General features: G+C 42.7%; 1 protein-coding gene and 1 pseudogene across 1 annotated transcript in view; one reads left to right on the top strand and one right to left on the bottom strand.

The window, feature by feature from the left end:
• Positions 1–17057, bottom strand: part of LOC124781209 (scoloptoxin SSD14) — a 534282-nt gene that overhangs the window by 451933 nt on the left and 65292 nt on the right. The window lies entirely within an intron of this gene.
• On the top strand, positions 12501–12618 carry LOC124717724 (annotated as a pseudogene).

Here is a 17057-nt window from a genome sequence, read left to right as displayed (position 1 = left end):
GGCAACTCCAGCAGGACAATGCGACACGCCACACGTCCAGAATTGCTACAGAGTGGCTCTTCGGAGTTTAAATACTTCCGATGGCCACCAAACTCTCCAGACATGAATATTATTGAGCATATCTGGGATGCCTTGCAATTTGTTGTTCAGAAGAGATCTCCACCCCCTCGTGCTCTCACCGAATTATGGACAGCCCTGCGGGATTCATGGTGTCAATTCACTTCAGACATCAGTCGAGTACAGGGCATGTCATGTTGCGACACTTCTGCGTGCTCGCGGGGGTCCTACACGATATTAGGCACGTGTACCAGTGTCTTTGCTCTTCAGGGTGAGTCAGGAGGAAAGGTACATGTTTTGAGACGCGATAGTATTAGTTCCAGAGATTCGACGGGCAGTAGACCGCTCCATTCGCACCATCAACAGAACAGGCTCTGCTAACGGTATACTACGCCTTCCACATCGCTGGCATTGAAGGACAGTAACAAGTGCAAACATGTAACTCTTTTGTATCGGTTGTGGATAAATAGTTGCCGCTATTTAAGTTCCAATCCTCGTATATATATATATATATATATATATATATATATATATATATATATATATATATATATAGGGGGAGTCACCTAACGTTACCGCTGGATATATTTCGTAAACCACATCAAATACTGACGAACCGATTCCACAGACCGAACGTGAGGAGAGGGGCTAGTGTAATTGTTTAATACAAACCATAAAAAAATGCACGGAAGTATGTTTTTTAACACAAACTACGTTTACGTTAGTTTTGTTAGCACATCTGAACATATAAACAAATACGTAATCAGTGCCGTTTGTTGCATTGCAAAATGTTAATTACACCCGGAGATATTGTAACCTGAAGTTGACGCTTGAAACCTCCGACGTTCAGTTGCGTGTTGTAACAAACACGGGCCACGGTCGGCGAGCAGCATCTGCAGGGACATGTTTACGATGACGACCGTGTTTACGAGTGTGCTGTAGTGCACTGTTGTGGTTTGGTCTACCTGTCGCAGTGTCCGCATGTAGCGCTTGCTGCTATTGTTATTCTGCATTCGTCTCCGCACGCAGATCAACTGTAGTACACCGTGTTACCAGACGTCTGTGATAGTGTAGTGTTGTAGGAACTGTGACCATGGTGTATTCGAACTCTGAAAAGGCGGAGGCGATTCTCATCTATGGCGAGTGTCGACGAAATGCAGCTGAAGCCTGCAGCGTGTATGCAGAACGGTACTCGGACAGAGAGCATCCAACGTGCCGCACATTGCAAAACATCTACCGCCAACTGTATGCAACAGGTATGGTCGTAGCATGCAAACGGGTCCGTAACAGGCCCGTCACAGGAGAAGCGGGTGCAGTTGGTGTGTTAGCTGCTGTTGCCATGAACCCACACATGAGTACACGGGACATCGCGAGAGTCGGTAGACTGAGTCAAAGTAGTGTCATGCGCATACTGCATCGTCACCGCTTTCACCCGTTTCATGTGTCGCTACATCAGCAATTACATGGTGATGACTTTAATCATCGAGTGCAATTCTGTGAATGGGCATTAACAGAGAATGCGTTGCAGTTCTACCTGTTTACCGATGAAGCGGGTTTCACAAACCACGGGGCAGTGAATCTACGGAACATGCATTACTGGTCCGTGAACAATCCTCGCTGGCTCAGACAGGTAGAGCGACAGCGACCGTGGACTGTAAATGTATGGTGCGGAATCATTGGCGACCACCTCATTGGTCCTCACTTCACTGCAGGGGCCCAAACAGCTGCAACATACATCGCGTTTCTACAGAATGAACTGCCAACGTTGCTCGAAAATGTCACACTGGAAACGCGTCGACGTATGTGGTATCAGCATGATGGTGCACCTGCACATTCCGCTATTAACACTAGGCTGACCCTTGACAGGATGCTCGACGGGCGTTTCATAGGACGTGGAGGACGCATAAATTGGCCAGCCCGTTCTCCTGATCTTACACCTCTGGACTTCTTTCTGTGGGGTACGTTAAAGGAGAATGTGTACCGTGATGTGCCTACAACCCCAGAGGATATGAAACAACGTACTGTGGCAGCCTGCGGCGACATTAACCAGATGTACTGCGGCGTGTACGACATTCATTACACCAGAGATTGCAATTGTGTGCAGCAAATGATGGCCACCACATTGAACATCTATTGGCCTGACACGTCGGGACACACTCTATTCCACTCGGTAATTGAAAACGGAAACCACGTGTGTACGTGTACCCCACCCCTCATGGTAATGTACATGTGCGTCAGTGAAAAAAACCAATAAAAAGGTGTTAGCATGTGGACGTAATTTGCTGTTCCAGTCTCTTTTGTACCTAAGGTCCATCACCGTTCCCTTTGGATCCCTACGTAATTCGGTGCTCTCCGATACACACGATCGAACAGCGGAGGAGTGGTACTCAAGCGTCAACTTTAGGTCACAATATCTCCGGATGTAATTAACATTTTACAATGCAACAAACGGCACTGATTATGTATTTGTTTATATGTTCAGATGTGCTAACAAAACTAACGGGGTTCCATTTAAAAAAACGTAGGTTTGTGTTAAAAAACATACTTCCGTGCATTTTTTTATGGTTTGTATTAACCAATTACACTAGCCCCTCTCCTCACGTTCAGTCTGTGGAATCGATTCATCAGTATTTGATGTGGTTTACGAAATATATCCAGCGGTAATGTTAGGTGACTCACCCTGTATATATATATATATATATATATATATATATATATATATATATATATATATATAAATGATATGTTATCCCTCGACATCTAGAAGAGAGTGATTTGAAGTGGACCAATCACATTAATCGTACCTACGGCAGATACAAGTCTGAGATTCAATGGATGAACTCTCTGAAGGTAGCACACAAAGACCCTGAATATTGCTCGCCAGTCTATGAACCTTACCTGACAGGCTTGATAGAGGAAATAGAGAAGATCGAAAGAAGAGAAACGCATTTCATCACGGGTTCATTCAGTAAGTGCGAAAGCATCACGCAGATTAACTCCAATGGCAACGCTACGAAAAAGGCGTTTGCTATCAAGATTCATTTTACTGTCGGAATTTCGAGAGCTTACATTCCTACATGAGCGAGAAGACCCTGTAGCTTAAATTTGAGAAAGTCGAGCTCACACGGAGGTTTATTAAGAATAATTCATCCCGCGAATCATTCGCTACTGGAACGGGAAAGGAGGGAAGTGACAGTGCTAACATAGTACTCTCAGCCACACACGATAAGATGGCTTGCTAACTGTAGACGTAGGCTGTGGCTGGAGATGGACAGGGGAGCAGGTTCAAATGGCTCTGAGCACTATGGGACTTAACTTCTGAGGTCATCAGTCCCCTAGAACTTAAAACTACTTAAACCGAACTAACCTAAGGACATAACACACATCCATGCCCGAGGCAGGATTCGAACCTGCGACCGTAGCGGTCTCGTGGTTCCAGACTGTAGCGCCTAGAACCGCTCGGCCACTCCGGCCGGCAGGGGAGCAGGAAGTGCAAGTTGGTGTGGACGGTTGTGACTGGGGATGTGTATGATATGCTTTTCGTTTTTTAGTAATTTTTTTGTAGTTATGTGAATACGAGTAGTGTAACCATACGAATTAACAACGTAATGCCATTAGAATCATTACAAACAGTCACCCGTTTTGTGTTCGCTCTATATCCACAACTGCGTGTTTCGCACGACTGTAGACCACAGACGACATAAACCGCACATGATGTCATTACAGTGAAACCAACATATCGATCAGCAGACTGGTGCTGGCATGCATTTGCTTTTGGCTTCTACATCTGAGGACCAGCCTACTTCTACGAGACATATATAAGGACCCTTATCATTCCACTTTTAACATTTGTGCCCAAATAAATACTCTCCAACAGACCATTCTTGTATGTCTGGCAACGTCAATGTTAAGATTGGAATGGTGAGGGTCCTTAATACGTTTCGTAAAAGCACGCTTGTCCTGAGATCTAAAGCTCTATAAATGTCGAATATTTTGGGACAACAGAATGTTAATTTCCAATTCATTAAGAGAGTTTTCTATATAATCAACATTTTATAATATGTTATATTTCTTATCTCGATATTTTTTCGTCATCTATAGCGGATTAGCAAAATTCATACAACATAAATTCTTATCCTGTGTAAAAACCGGTCACTTATTGCTAAGGAATCGTCATAAATGTAAGTGTTTCCTGGCGAACTGATATCTTGTTTTCTACTCCTATCGAAGCAATGAACTGAATAATTCGCAGTGTAACAGTCACAAGAATTCACTGTTATAAACTATTTGCTATTTTCAGCTGGCCAAATGTGATAGCAATAACTATGACATTGATATCGAACAATTCGGAGAAATTAAGTTGACTGAGCTATTCCATGTGTAATACTAATAAGGAAAATGGGGCAACTGTTAAAATCAATGCTCACTTTCACATAGACGCAACAATAACTGTAACAATCATTTCGCCCGGTGCGCAATGACAGGATCTCGGCTGATCGCCGACCCTACCTCCGCCCCCCCCCCCCTCCCCCGTCATGTGACTCAGATGTTGGTTCCAACTTTAAAAAGTAGAGACAGGAGAATGCGTTGTCTATATGATGTTGTTGTTGTTGTTGTCGCGGTCTTCCGTCTGAAGACTGGTTTGATGCAGCTCTCCATGCTAGTCCGCCATTTTCAAGCCTCTTCATCTCCGAATAATTGATGCAAGCTACTTGTATTTGAATCTGCCAACTGTATTCATCTCTTGGTCTCCCTCTACGATTCTTAATCCACCTCCCCCCTCTCTCTCTCCCAACACGTTCACACACTGCCCTACCAAACTGGTCATTCTTTGATGTCTCAGAATGTCCTATAACCTGAACCCTTCTTTTAGTCAAGTTGAACTATAATTTTTACTTCTTCCCACTTTTATCCAGTACTTCCTCATTAGTTACGCGATCTACTCATTTACTCTTCAGCATTCTTCTGTAGCATCACATTCTAAAGATTCTAGTCTTTTGTTGTCTGAACTGCTTATACTGTACGTTCTACTTCCGCATATTGCTACACTCCAGACAAATACATTCAGTCAGTATGTATCTATGATCTAAGCGAGTGGTACCAAAACCGCGGGATAATTATCCCCTGAAGGACAAAATGGAATTTTGGTTGGTGGTTTGATTTGGGGTGAGGGTGCCAAACAGCGAGATCACCGGTCCCATCGGGTTAGGGAAAGAAGTCGGCCGTGACCTTTCAAAGGCACCGTCCCGGCATTTGCCTGAAGCGATTTAGGCAAATCACGGAAAACTTACATCAGGATGGCCTGAGTGGATTTGAACCGTCCTCTTCCCGAATGCGAGTCCAATGTGCTAACCACTGCGCCATCTCGCTCCGTCAAAAATTGAATTTTCTGAGGGATAGAAACTGAAAGGTTTCGACTGTAGTTCAATCATGAAACTAAATTAGTTTTAAAAGACAATTATTATCAGAACACTTTTTTTAGATTCTAGTATTAATTATAGAAGTGATCAGTAATAACTTTTTTTTTCAATTACTAGTATCAATGCTTGACACGATGTGGTGGAGGTTTCAGCTTGTGAGACAAATGTATGAAAAGCATCTTCCTAACCTAATCCATCCATGTATTTATTAAACTAAGACATATACGTGACAACTGCTAAATATCTTTTGAAGATGTCTTCCTCAAGTTGTGGGTAGTTCCTGCAGTGGATTACAAATTATTTCATTATTGACTTCGGTACAGGCACATGAACTAAGAGACAGTATGAGACAACACTAAATAAATAAGGCTGCTACAGTGCTGTACACAGTATTATTATCATTATTATTGTTATTAGTAGTAGTAGCAGTAGCAGTAGCAGTAGTAGCATTGGTCAGAAACAAATGTGTCCAATTTCGGCCAGTTCAGAAGTAAGTTTGTAACACCATAGCTCTAATGCTCTACTGATTTATTTTGCCTTTTGTTTTATTTAATGTTACATCATTGAGCTCCTGTAAATGTGTCTGATTGAATCGATAACAGAAGATTGTATACTCCTTTCTTTGTAAAAACTTTGCTGTCTTTTAGAGTGTAGGAAGTGTAATCTCTGTAATACGTACAATATGAGCAAATTATGTGTTTTGTCTTTGTCATATAATCTCTTTGGTTATCTTTAAAATTAAATAATTTTATTTAAATAATTTTGTGTAGAACTATCAATAAACGCAAATGTTCTGTTTTATTTAAAATGTTTGTTTGTTGTTATGTAAACTGATGACTTTCACTTAGGGTTCTTAGTTATTTTGTATGTTAAACGTGTTGTGGTTCCCCTCGGGAACGGAACTGTGTACCACGCGCAAATTGTGGTTGGCCTAGGTGGAAAAGGTGGAACAAAGAGCCAGTCGGGGAGGAGCTACCAAACCATCAACTGCTCATGTAAAAGTTGTATATTGTGCTGGTGCCGAGAGAGGCTTTCCGTGCAGCTTTTCAATGCCTCGGATGGATGGATAAAGAGCTGGAACTATTCTGGAATTGATATCTATCATCGCCACCAAGAAATGACAGAGTGTAGCAGTTCTACCTGCAAATCCACCTACGAACATGCAGTCGCCACCACATTGCGCAATCACTGATAAGGAACCAAGGAATAGTAGAAATGTATGGTGAAGGATCAGCTCATTGGATGTTTTAGTGTGCACAAATATGAGGTAACTTATACTATAACTCTTATACCTACCTTTATTTTTTATCCCTAGCCACACGACCACTTAGGGTCCTTCCCATGCTAAAGTGATTACCGAGTGTCCTTACTGAAAGAACATAAAAGCTCAGTGTTTTAGCAGAACTGAGTAATATAGTAAATAATGTTTGCTAAAAATAAATTTTCTATTAAAACTGCTTATTAAAATTTTGTTGCCAACTTCTAAAGTCAAAGTTCTCAAAACTGATGCTTATAAAGTTTTGCTTAGTAAATGATCACAGTGCAGTCTGTTGAAAATCAACCAAAGGTGTGCTATTGTCTTATAACCACATCAAGTTGTGTTCTACTGAGTAAGAGTTGAGAACTAATACTGTTGAAGGTTACATGTTCATACTTGTTAAGGGCTTGTTTCTTTAGTATATTGAAAGTGTGTTTAGTATGCTCTGCTGCAGTGGTCAAGATTAAGAACCCCCCTCCACTGAAAGTAGTTCAAATGCACTAAGTTACTTAATTATAGCAAGTTTCATTTCTCTTGGTGTTCAAGTGAAATTCTGTACAATATTGGGCTCCTCTTGTGTATTGAAAGTGCATATTAATGGTGTAACAGGATCAACAGTTTGTGTATTGTGCTCATGCTAGATAACGATTAATATAAAACCACTATTTATGAAAACAATACTTTCTTTATTCAAAAGACAGTGAGAAGTAACCTGTTAGTGAATTCCATTTAATTTTCATTCTAAGTAGAAAGGTGTTTAGTAGTGAAAGACTTAATCTATGCACAGTAACTAAATTTGCTATGGATCATATCCATATTTAATGTCAGATAGGAATTTGTTTGAAAAGTAATATTAAACCTATGTCAAATTTATGATTCTACAGTGAATATTAATAGTAACGTTATTGAGACCATTCGGTTTGACTAAGTCCTCAAGGTAATAGTGTGTTTTGTTATCTGTTATATTTATGCAAATAGTTTGGTCTGATCTGGTAGCTCCAACCTTAACGTGAACATACTGAACGCAGGTGGCAGAGTTCAATGCACTCGCGTGTGGCCAAGTCTAGGTTGTGTTTGTCCGTTAAAGATATTCATACTTATTTTCTTGAACAAGAATGTCGATCATTCTCTTGCCTGATTAGGCTGGCGACCGTTTTCTTTATTCTTTGAACATTGTAAATAGGTAAAACATTGTTTGTTACTGTTTAAATATTTACGTAATTCTGACTTTTATTTCCAATAAGGCACCTCCGTTAGGTACAACACGGTCAACATAGCAAAATTACTCTCAGAGGGTAACACTGCTCTGCTTCTTTATACTACAGGGTGTTTCAAAAATGACCGGTATATTTGAAACGGCAATAAAAACTAAACGAGCAGCGATAGAAATACACCGTTTGTTGCAATATGCTTGGGACAACAGTACATTTTCAGGCAGACAAACTTTCGAAATTACGGTAGTTACAATTTTCAACAACAGATGGCGCTGCGGTCTGGGAAACTATATAGTACGATATTTTCCACATATCCACCATGCGTAGCAATAATATGGCGTAGTCTCTGAATGAAATTACCCGAAACCTTTGACAACGTGTCTGGCGGAATGGCTTCACATGCAGATGAGATGTACTGCTTCAGCTGTTCAATTGTTTCTGGATTCTGGCGGTACACCTGGTCTTTCAAGTGTCCCCACAGAAAGAAGTCACAGGGGTTCATGTCTGGCGAATAGGGAGGCCAATCCACGCCGCCTCCTGTATGTTTCGGATAGCCCAAAGCAATCACACGATCATCGAAATATTCATTCAGGAAATTACAGACGTCGGCCGTGCGATGTGGCCGGGCACCATCTTGCATAAACCACGAGGTGTTCGCAGTGTCGTCTAAGGCAGTTTGTACCGCCACAAATTCACGAAGAATGTCCAGATAGCGTGATGCAGTAATCGTTTCGGATCTGAAAAATGGGCCAATGATTCCTTTGGAAGAAATGGCGGCCCAGACCAGTACTTTTTGAGGATGCAGGGACGATGGGACTGCAACATGGGGCTTTTCGGTTCCCCATATGCGCCAGTTCTGTTTATTGACGAAGCCGTCCAGGTAAAAATAAGCTTCGTCAGTAAACCAAATGCTGCCCACATGTATATCGCCGTCATCAATCCTGTGCACTATATCGTTAGCGAAGGTCTCTCGTGCAGCAATGGTAGCGGCGCTGAGGGGTTGCCGCATTTGAATTTTGTATGGATAGAGGTGTAAACTCTGGCGCATGAGATGATACGTGGACGTTGGCGTCATTTGGACCGCAGCTGCAACACGGCGAACGGAAACCCGAGGCCGCTGTTGGATCACCTGCTGCACTAGCTGCGCGTTGCCCTCTGTGGTTGCCGTACGCGGTCGCCCTACCTTTCCAGCACGTTCATCCGTCACGTTACCAGTCCGTTGAAATTTTTCAGACAGATCCTTTATTGTATCGCTTTTCGGTCCTTTGGTTACATTAAACCTCCGTTGAAAACTTCGTCTTGTTGCAACAACACTGTGTTCTAGGCGGTGGAATTCCAACACCAGAAAAAGCCTCTGTTCTAAGGAATAAACCATGTTGTCTACAGCACACTTGCATGTAGTGAACAGCACACGCTTACAGCAGAAAGACGACGTACAGAATGGCGTACCCACACACTGCGTTGTCTTCTATATCTTTCACATCACTTGCAGCGCCATCTGTTGTTGAAAATTGTAACTACTGTAATTTCGAAAGTTTGTCCGCCTGAAAATGTACTGTTGCCCCAAGCATATTGCAACAAACGGTGTATTTCTATCGCTGCTCGTTTAGTTTTTATTGCCGTTTCAAATATACCGGTCATTTTTGAAACACCCTGTATAATTACTGAATAAAAATAATTTCATTATACGAACTGCCGTCAGCTTTAAGGTTATAGTCTAACAGTAGCGGGCAGAAGTGTTATAAGTTCAGCAATCGAGTGGTTTACAAATAGTAAACCTAGTTCAGACATTTTAACTTCGTTCGTTTTAAATGGGAGTGGAGGGTGTGAGTGAAGAAAGTGTCGCTAGGGAGAGGCGTGGAACAGAGATTGTATGTTTTTTGTGACAAGTGCCTATACCGTCAATGTGAATGGTTAGCTTTGTTTACCGAGGAAGAGTTGTTGGCAGCACTCGTGATGCACTTGGAACTACTTCCTCATTCATTCCAGCGCGCGCGCCCACACACTCACACAAACACACACACGCCATGGCTTAATTTCAGCCGGCACGGCGTTCCGGCACGTCCCAGGGAATTTTTGTTTTACTCATTGGAACTAATCGGCACCAGAGATTTGAAATAGTACACGTGCGTTAAATGGCAACGTAACTATAATTTGCCGCTGTGTCCCATCTGTGTACGTGACAATGGGGCGTTACTAACGAGATGCGATGGGTAGGGGCGCGGGTCAGGTGGTGTGTGTGTGTGTGTGTGTGTGTGTACACGTGCCGTTCCGAAGTTGTTATCGGTAGATATCGCCTTTTGTTTACGAATGGAAGCAACCTCGTGTTACTTGTGCCAATGAGAAACAAAAGTCCACCGAGCAGCTGCAATCAATACAACTTTTCTACCTTTGTGGCTGGCGGCAGTTGAAAACACTATGTGGCAGTCACGGAGACTACCGACTTGTGCCGATGTGTATTGAGAAAACCTAAGGAACATCGTAACACTGCTACAGGGACGCACGGTAGCACCCGCTGTTCATATTAAATCTTGTGCTTTTGTTGTTATGCTTAGAAGAAATTATGTTATGAAAACCAATATTTCAGAACAGTATTTTGTGAAAACGAATTCTCATTGTAAGTTTTATAGCAAGTTTTCAAACATCCCGGACACAGCAAATGACAAATATATGTAGCATGCCAGATTTATACAAGGTGCTCTAAGATTCTTCTTGCACAATTCTAGAAACTATAGATGGGACTGAGTAGATAACATTTTGAATCGGAACCCATGTTCTGAAACGTACCGTTTCCGTGCTACAAGCATTTGAAAACATGTTGGTAATGCGACCACTTTTACAAGTAATTTATTAGGTGTGACTCAGTACATCACTTTTTTACAAATCCACTCTTAATAGCCTAAGAAACAAAAAAGGAAATAATTACTTCCCAGAAACACTGTAGTTTACAGTTAAACTTAAACCGTTTTTACCCTTTTGAAAGGAGGGTTAACATTGTGATCCACTACAAGAAAGGTTCGATGTAGCGACCACCAATTCGGTTCACAATTGCTCGAGTATTCGTCGACAGGTTCTCTTCAACGTGATGCAGTACGGCTTCTTCCAATTCAGGTTTATGGCTTCTGCTTGGAACACTGCAGTACTCCTTTTTCGAAGAATTTGCATAATTGTGTCGAAAAAGATGTGCGATGGAGTCGAACGTTGATGATAACGACTTTCCATTACCGCGAACTTCGCCAAACAGAAAGGTCAAGTCGGTGTATTCTGCAAATGTGCACTCAACCGTATTTCTCTAACATTCACAGACACGTGAATAAGCTCCAATAATCGGAACTGTGGTAACGGTGCACTGGAATGTGTGTCGGAACTTCAAAACAAAGAGTAATTCCTCCCCTCCCCTCCCCTCCCCACTCCTCCCCTCCCCCCCCCTTCCCCGCCAAGCGTTTCTCTAACTGAAGCACCTCTGGTCTGTAAGGTTGTTACGTATCAAATTCCAGGCGTAGTTAAAATAATTCTCGTTTATTGTTCAGTCTCAGTTGGATATTTGTAATTACATTACATGTTTAGATCACTCTTGATCATCTTCAGATCTAGTACTCTGACATGTGGTTCTGAATAGACAAGTCGGGGTGCTGACGCAACTACGTAGATCTGAAGACGACCCAGAGTGGCCGGCCGCTGTGGCCGAGAGGTTCTGAGCGCTTCAGTCCGGAACTGGGATGCTGCTACGGTCGCAGGTTCGAATCCTGCCTCGGGCATGGATGTGTGTGATGTCCTTACGTTAGTTAGGTTTAAGTAATTCTAAGTCTAGGAGTCTAGGGGACTGATGACCTCAGATGTTAAGTCCCATAGTGCTTAGAGACATTTGAACCATTTAGGAAGTCTTGAATCCATTCGCGGAACTGGTCCGATGCTCAGTAAGCTAGAGTAACGAAATATGTAATCTAATTAACTGAGTCGGAACAATAAATGAGGATTATCTTAATTACCTAAACAGTTGGTGAATATCTAGTGGCGATTACGTCCAGGTGTAGTGTTAGGCATTAAGGTCCCCGCACAGGAGGGCCTTGCCAAAGGTGTCGAATATGCATGTGAGTTTCTGTTCTTCGAACTGTCTGTTCGGATCTATGTAGTCTGACATCAGTATGATGAGCCCGTAAGAAGTAGAGGTACTTGCCATCGTTGCCTCAAGGGAAATAAGCGGTGGGAGAATGACTGGAACGTGTCTTACGTTTTTATTGATGAAGATGACTATACTTCCTTCCCCTTCCCCCCCCCTCCCCCCTCCCCCAACTCTTGTTTATGGGTCGATCCGTCCGATACTTGACCGTGTTCTTAACATTGTACCACTGGATAGAATGCAGGCGCGTCTCCGTCAGAAAGAGGATGTCCGCTTCATGTTTTTCGAAGAATTCCTCCTGTTCTGGTATCTCGTTGCTGATTCCTTTGGTATTGTGTACAGGGTGTTCGGAAATTCCCGTTACAAACCTCTAGGACTTGTGGGGTGAATTGGAAACCACGTTCGAAAACGTACCGTCTCCATACTACAACGGCAACGGCCTTGCCGCAGTGGATACACCGGTTCCCGTCAGATCACCGAAGTTAAGCGCTGTCGGGAGTGGCCGGCATTTGGATGGGTGTCCATCCGGGCCGCCATGTGCTGTTGCCATTTTTCGGGGTGCACTCAGCCTCGTGATGCCAATTGAGGAGCTACTCGACCGAATAGTAGGGGATCCGGTCAAAGAAAACTATCGTAACGACCGGGAGAGCAGTGTGCTGACCGCACGACCCTCCTATCCACCTATCCACATCCTCATCTGAGGATGACACGGCGGTCGGATGGTCCCGATGGGCAACTAGTGGCCTGCTGACGGAGTGAGTGAGTGCTCCATACTACAACCATTTGAAAACATGACGGTAACGCGAACACTTTTACAAGTACTTTCATGCATAACATAGCAGACGGTGCTGGGAACAGCATCCCTTGCACGCGTAATTGCTCGTACACTCGATGACGAGTTCTCTTCAACGTGATGCAGTACGGCCGCTTCCAATTCGGGTGTGCGGCGTCACCTTGGAGCGCCAGTCACCCTTGCCAACGGTGAAGGTACCCTTTGTCGAAGTCGTTGAGTAATTGTGGTGAAAAGGGTATCCGACGGAGTCGGACGTTGTGGACAACGAGAGTTGTGGATTGATGAAGGCGACGAGCAGCTCTGCCACTACTGTGAGCTTCGCCATACAGAGCAATCATGTCGGTGAATTATGCAAACGTGTACTCAATCATGTTGTCCAAACACTCAGACACGTGAATGAGGCTCGAACCAGGCCAGAGAGGTAGGATAGACGACAAATGACATCAGCCGAATCGACGTAAGCACGTCGCACTCTGACTACACTATTGCATGCCTATCTAGTAAACATATTTTCTTCACACGGCTGTAGCACAGAAAAGGTACCTTTGCGGATTTGAGCTCCAATTCAAGATATTGTTTACTCTGTCCCCTCTTCAACACCTAGAGTCTTATAAGGGGAATTGTGGACCTCCCTGTAGATGAGAAAGTAAATTTTTGAATATGACGGCAATTAAAACAAAAACAAGTAATTGAATGGACTTAAGAGTACGATGTGGAACGGCTAGGGGACTGATGACCTCAGCAGTTAAGTCCCATAGTGCTCAGAGCCATTTAAAGTATGTTGTTAGAAATAAGCAGTGCCAATTGTCTCAATGAGTCATTATTTTGTGGTTTAATAAAATATCTACGAAGAGTAAAAATGAAAATGTTTGAAAATTAAAAATAAAAATGTTGTTGGTGGTGTGGTCTTCAGTCCTGAGACTGATATGATGCAGCTCTCCATGCTACTCTATCCTGTGCAAGCTTCTTCATCTCCCAGTACTTACTGCAACCTACATCCTTCTGAATCTGCTTAGTGTATTCATCTCTTGGTCTCCCTCTACGATTTTTACCCTCCACGCTGCCCTCCAATGCTAAATTTGGAATCCCTTGACGCCTCAGAACATGTCCTACCAACCGGTCCCTTCTTCTTGCCAAGTAGTGCCACAAACTCCTCTTTTTCCCCAATTCTATTCAATACCTCATTAGTTATGTGCTCTACCCATCTAATTTTCAGCATTCTTCTGTAGCACCACATTTCGAAAGCTTCTATTATCTTCTTGTCCAAGCTACTTATCGTCCATGTTTCACTTCCACACATGACTACACTCCACACAAATACTTTCAGAAACGATTTCCTCACACTTAAATCTACACTCGATGTTAACAAATTTCTCTTCTTCAGAAACGCTTTCCTTGTCATTGCCAGTCAACATTTTATATCCTCTCTACTTGGACCATCATCAGTTATTTTGCTCCCCAAATAGCAAAACTCCTTTACACTTTAAGTGTCTCATTTCCGAATCTAATTCCTCAGCATAACCCGACTTAATTCGACTACATCCCATTATGCTCGTTTTGATTTTGTTGATGTTCGTCTTATACCCTCCTTTAAAGACACTGTCCATTCCGTTCAACTGCTCTTCCAGGCCCTTTGCTGTCTGATGAAATTACAATGTCAGCGGCGAACCTCAGAGTTTTTATTTCTTCTCCATGGATTTTAATACCTACTCCAATTTTTTCTTTTGTTTCCTTTACTGCTTGCTCAATATACAGATTGAATAGCATCGGGGGGAGGCTACAACCCTGTCTCACTCCCTTCCCAACCACTGCTTCCCTTTTATGTCCCTCGACTGTTATAACTGCCATCTGGTTTCTGTACAAATTGTAAATAGCCTTTCGCTCCCTGTATTTTACCCCTGCCACCTTCAGAATGTGAAAGAGAGTATTCCAGTCAACATTATCTAAAGCTCTCTCTAAGTCTACAAATGCTAGAAACGTAGGTTTGTCTTTCCTTAATCTTTCTTCTAAGATAAGTCGTAGGGTCAGTATTGCCTCACGTGTTACAACATTTCTACGGAATCCAAACTGATCTTCCCCGAGGTCGGCTTCTACCAGTTTTTCCATTCGTCTGTAAATAATTCGCGTTAGTATTTTGCAGCCGTGACGTATTAAACTGATAGTTCGATAATTTTCACATCTTTCAACACCTGCTTTCTTTGGGATTGGAATTATTATATTCTTCTTGAAGTCTGAGGGTATTTCGCCTGTCTCATACATCTTGCTCACCAGATGGTAGAATTTTGTCGGGACTGGCTCTCCCAAGGCTGTCAGTAGTTCCAATAGAATGTTGTCTACTCCCGGGGCCTTGTTTCGACTCAGGTCTTTCAGTGCTCTGTCAAACTCTTCACGCAGTATCGTATCTCCCATTTCATCTTCATCTACATCCTCTTCCATTTCCATAATACTGTCCTCAAGTACATCGCCCTTGTATAGACCCTCTATATACTCCTTCCACCTTTCTGCTTTCCCTTCTTTGCAGAGAACTGGGTTTCCATCTGAGATCTTGATATTCATACAAGTGGTTCTCTTTTCTCCAAAGGTCTCTTTAATTTTCCTGTAGGCAGTATCTATCTTACCCTTGTGAGATAAGCCTCTACATCCTTACATTTGTCCTCTAGCCATCCCTGCTTAGCCATTTTGCACTTCCTGTCGATATCATTTTTGAGAAGTTTGTATTCCTTTTCGCCTGCTGTCAATAGTTCCAATGGAATGTTTAAAAATTAAAATGTTTTTCGTTCCAAGGTTTAGTTAGGCTGTTGAAGGAGGAAGTTGAGAGGGGCCAGAGTGGTTCAAAAATGGCTCTAAGCACTATGGGACTTAATATTTGAGGTCATCATTCCTCTAGACTTAGAACTACTTAAACCTAACTAACTGAAGGATATCACAAACATCCATGCCCGAGGCAGGGTTCGAACCTGCAGTAGCAGCAGCGCAGTTCCGGACTGAAGCGCCTAGAACCAATCGGGCTTCTGTGGCCCTGGTGAAGATGGATGTGGGGGTACTGACTAATATCTGATTGTGCTGAGAGGTAATGGTCTAATATAGGTTGGGAACCGCTGGTCTAAGCAGAGCGTCAGAAATGCGAGACAACAGGGCAGTTTTATCTCTAAACTGTGAGCAACGTGGTGCATAATTTGACCGGTAAGTGCTTACAGTACACTGATTAGACAGTTTACATACGAATTTGGAGCGTTACTTGTTCACTGGTGACGCTGGCGAAGTTTGCGTCTTTAGTCGCCATCGAAAAACTCAACGAAGGAACTCGCGAGTCGCTCGGCCTCTGCTTACAAGGCGCAGAGAGAGGTCCGTCATCGTTTTTTCGGCGTGACTGGGTTCGTTTGAGCAGTTACCAGAAAACTGTCCGCATGCGCATGAGCAGCTACGATGACGTAGGCAGCCCGTGCTTGGTGCTTGCTCTGCTCATACGCTTTTCGTCGTATTTCTGGTGGAATTTCGTGCGTTGTGGGGCGTCACGTGACGATGTGCAGCCCTGCGGCATGTTGTTGAGAGGACATACTGAGTTGTACTTAAAGCAATTGTTTTATCATATCCCACACAGATAAAGGATGCAAATAAGGAAGCAGTTCTTGGCAAAATATCATTTCAAAATTAGAGTCCATAGCTCGAAGTAGCATAAAATTTTGCTAAGGGGTGAGTGACAGATTTTTTCTTTTTTAATTCGTCCCCTGCAATATTGTTATGTAGCATTTCCAACAGGTTTACATCTACACAGCACTGCAAAAAGTTAGTAGGATGGAATACAAATTTTTTGAAAAAAAAAAAAAGGCAGATTTGTAAAATTCTGCTACACCTGTCATTGTATTTGAAACAAAATATTTAGTTCAAAACTACTGACCAAATTTGCCTTCTTAGTAAGCTTCAAGTCCATGTTTACGTATGTTCGTACGTATATAGCATTAAGAGATCTTACAGTGCCATAAAAGGAACAGGACATCAGAGAATACTCCAGCAGCATCGGAATTTCATAAACCATACTAAAATGCTTCATTCCGCTCTAATTGCACATTTCTATGTCCAGATGCACGCTTAAGTACCTGATACTCAGCTTTTCGTGTGGTTTTCGTGATACCAATTTTCTTGGAGGTCTAGTACTGTATTCTTGTGTTTGGTTCTTTATTATGGTATAACGCCG

This window comes from Schistocerca piceifrons, chromosome 1 (genome assembly GCF_021461385.2).
Source record: "Schistocerca piceifrons isolate TAMUIC-IGC-003096 chromosome 1, iqSchPice1.1, whole genome shotgun sequence".
Lineage (NCBI taxonomy): Eukaryota > Metazoa > Arthropoda > Insecta > Orthoptera > Acrididae > Schistocerca > Schistocerca piceifrons.
Note: the sequence above shows the minus strand (reverse complement) of the source record. Positions and strands in the feature narration are given on the sequence as shown.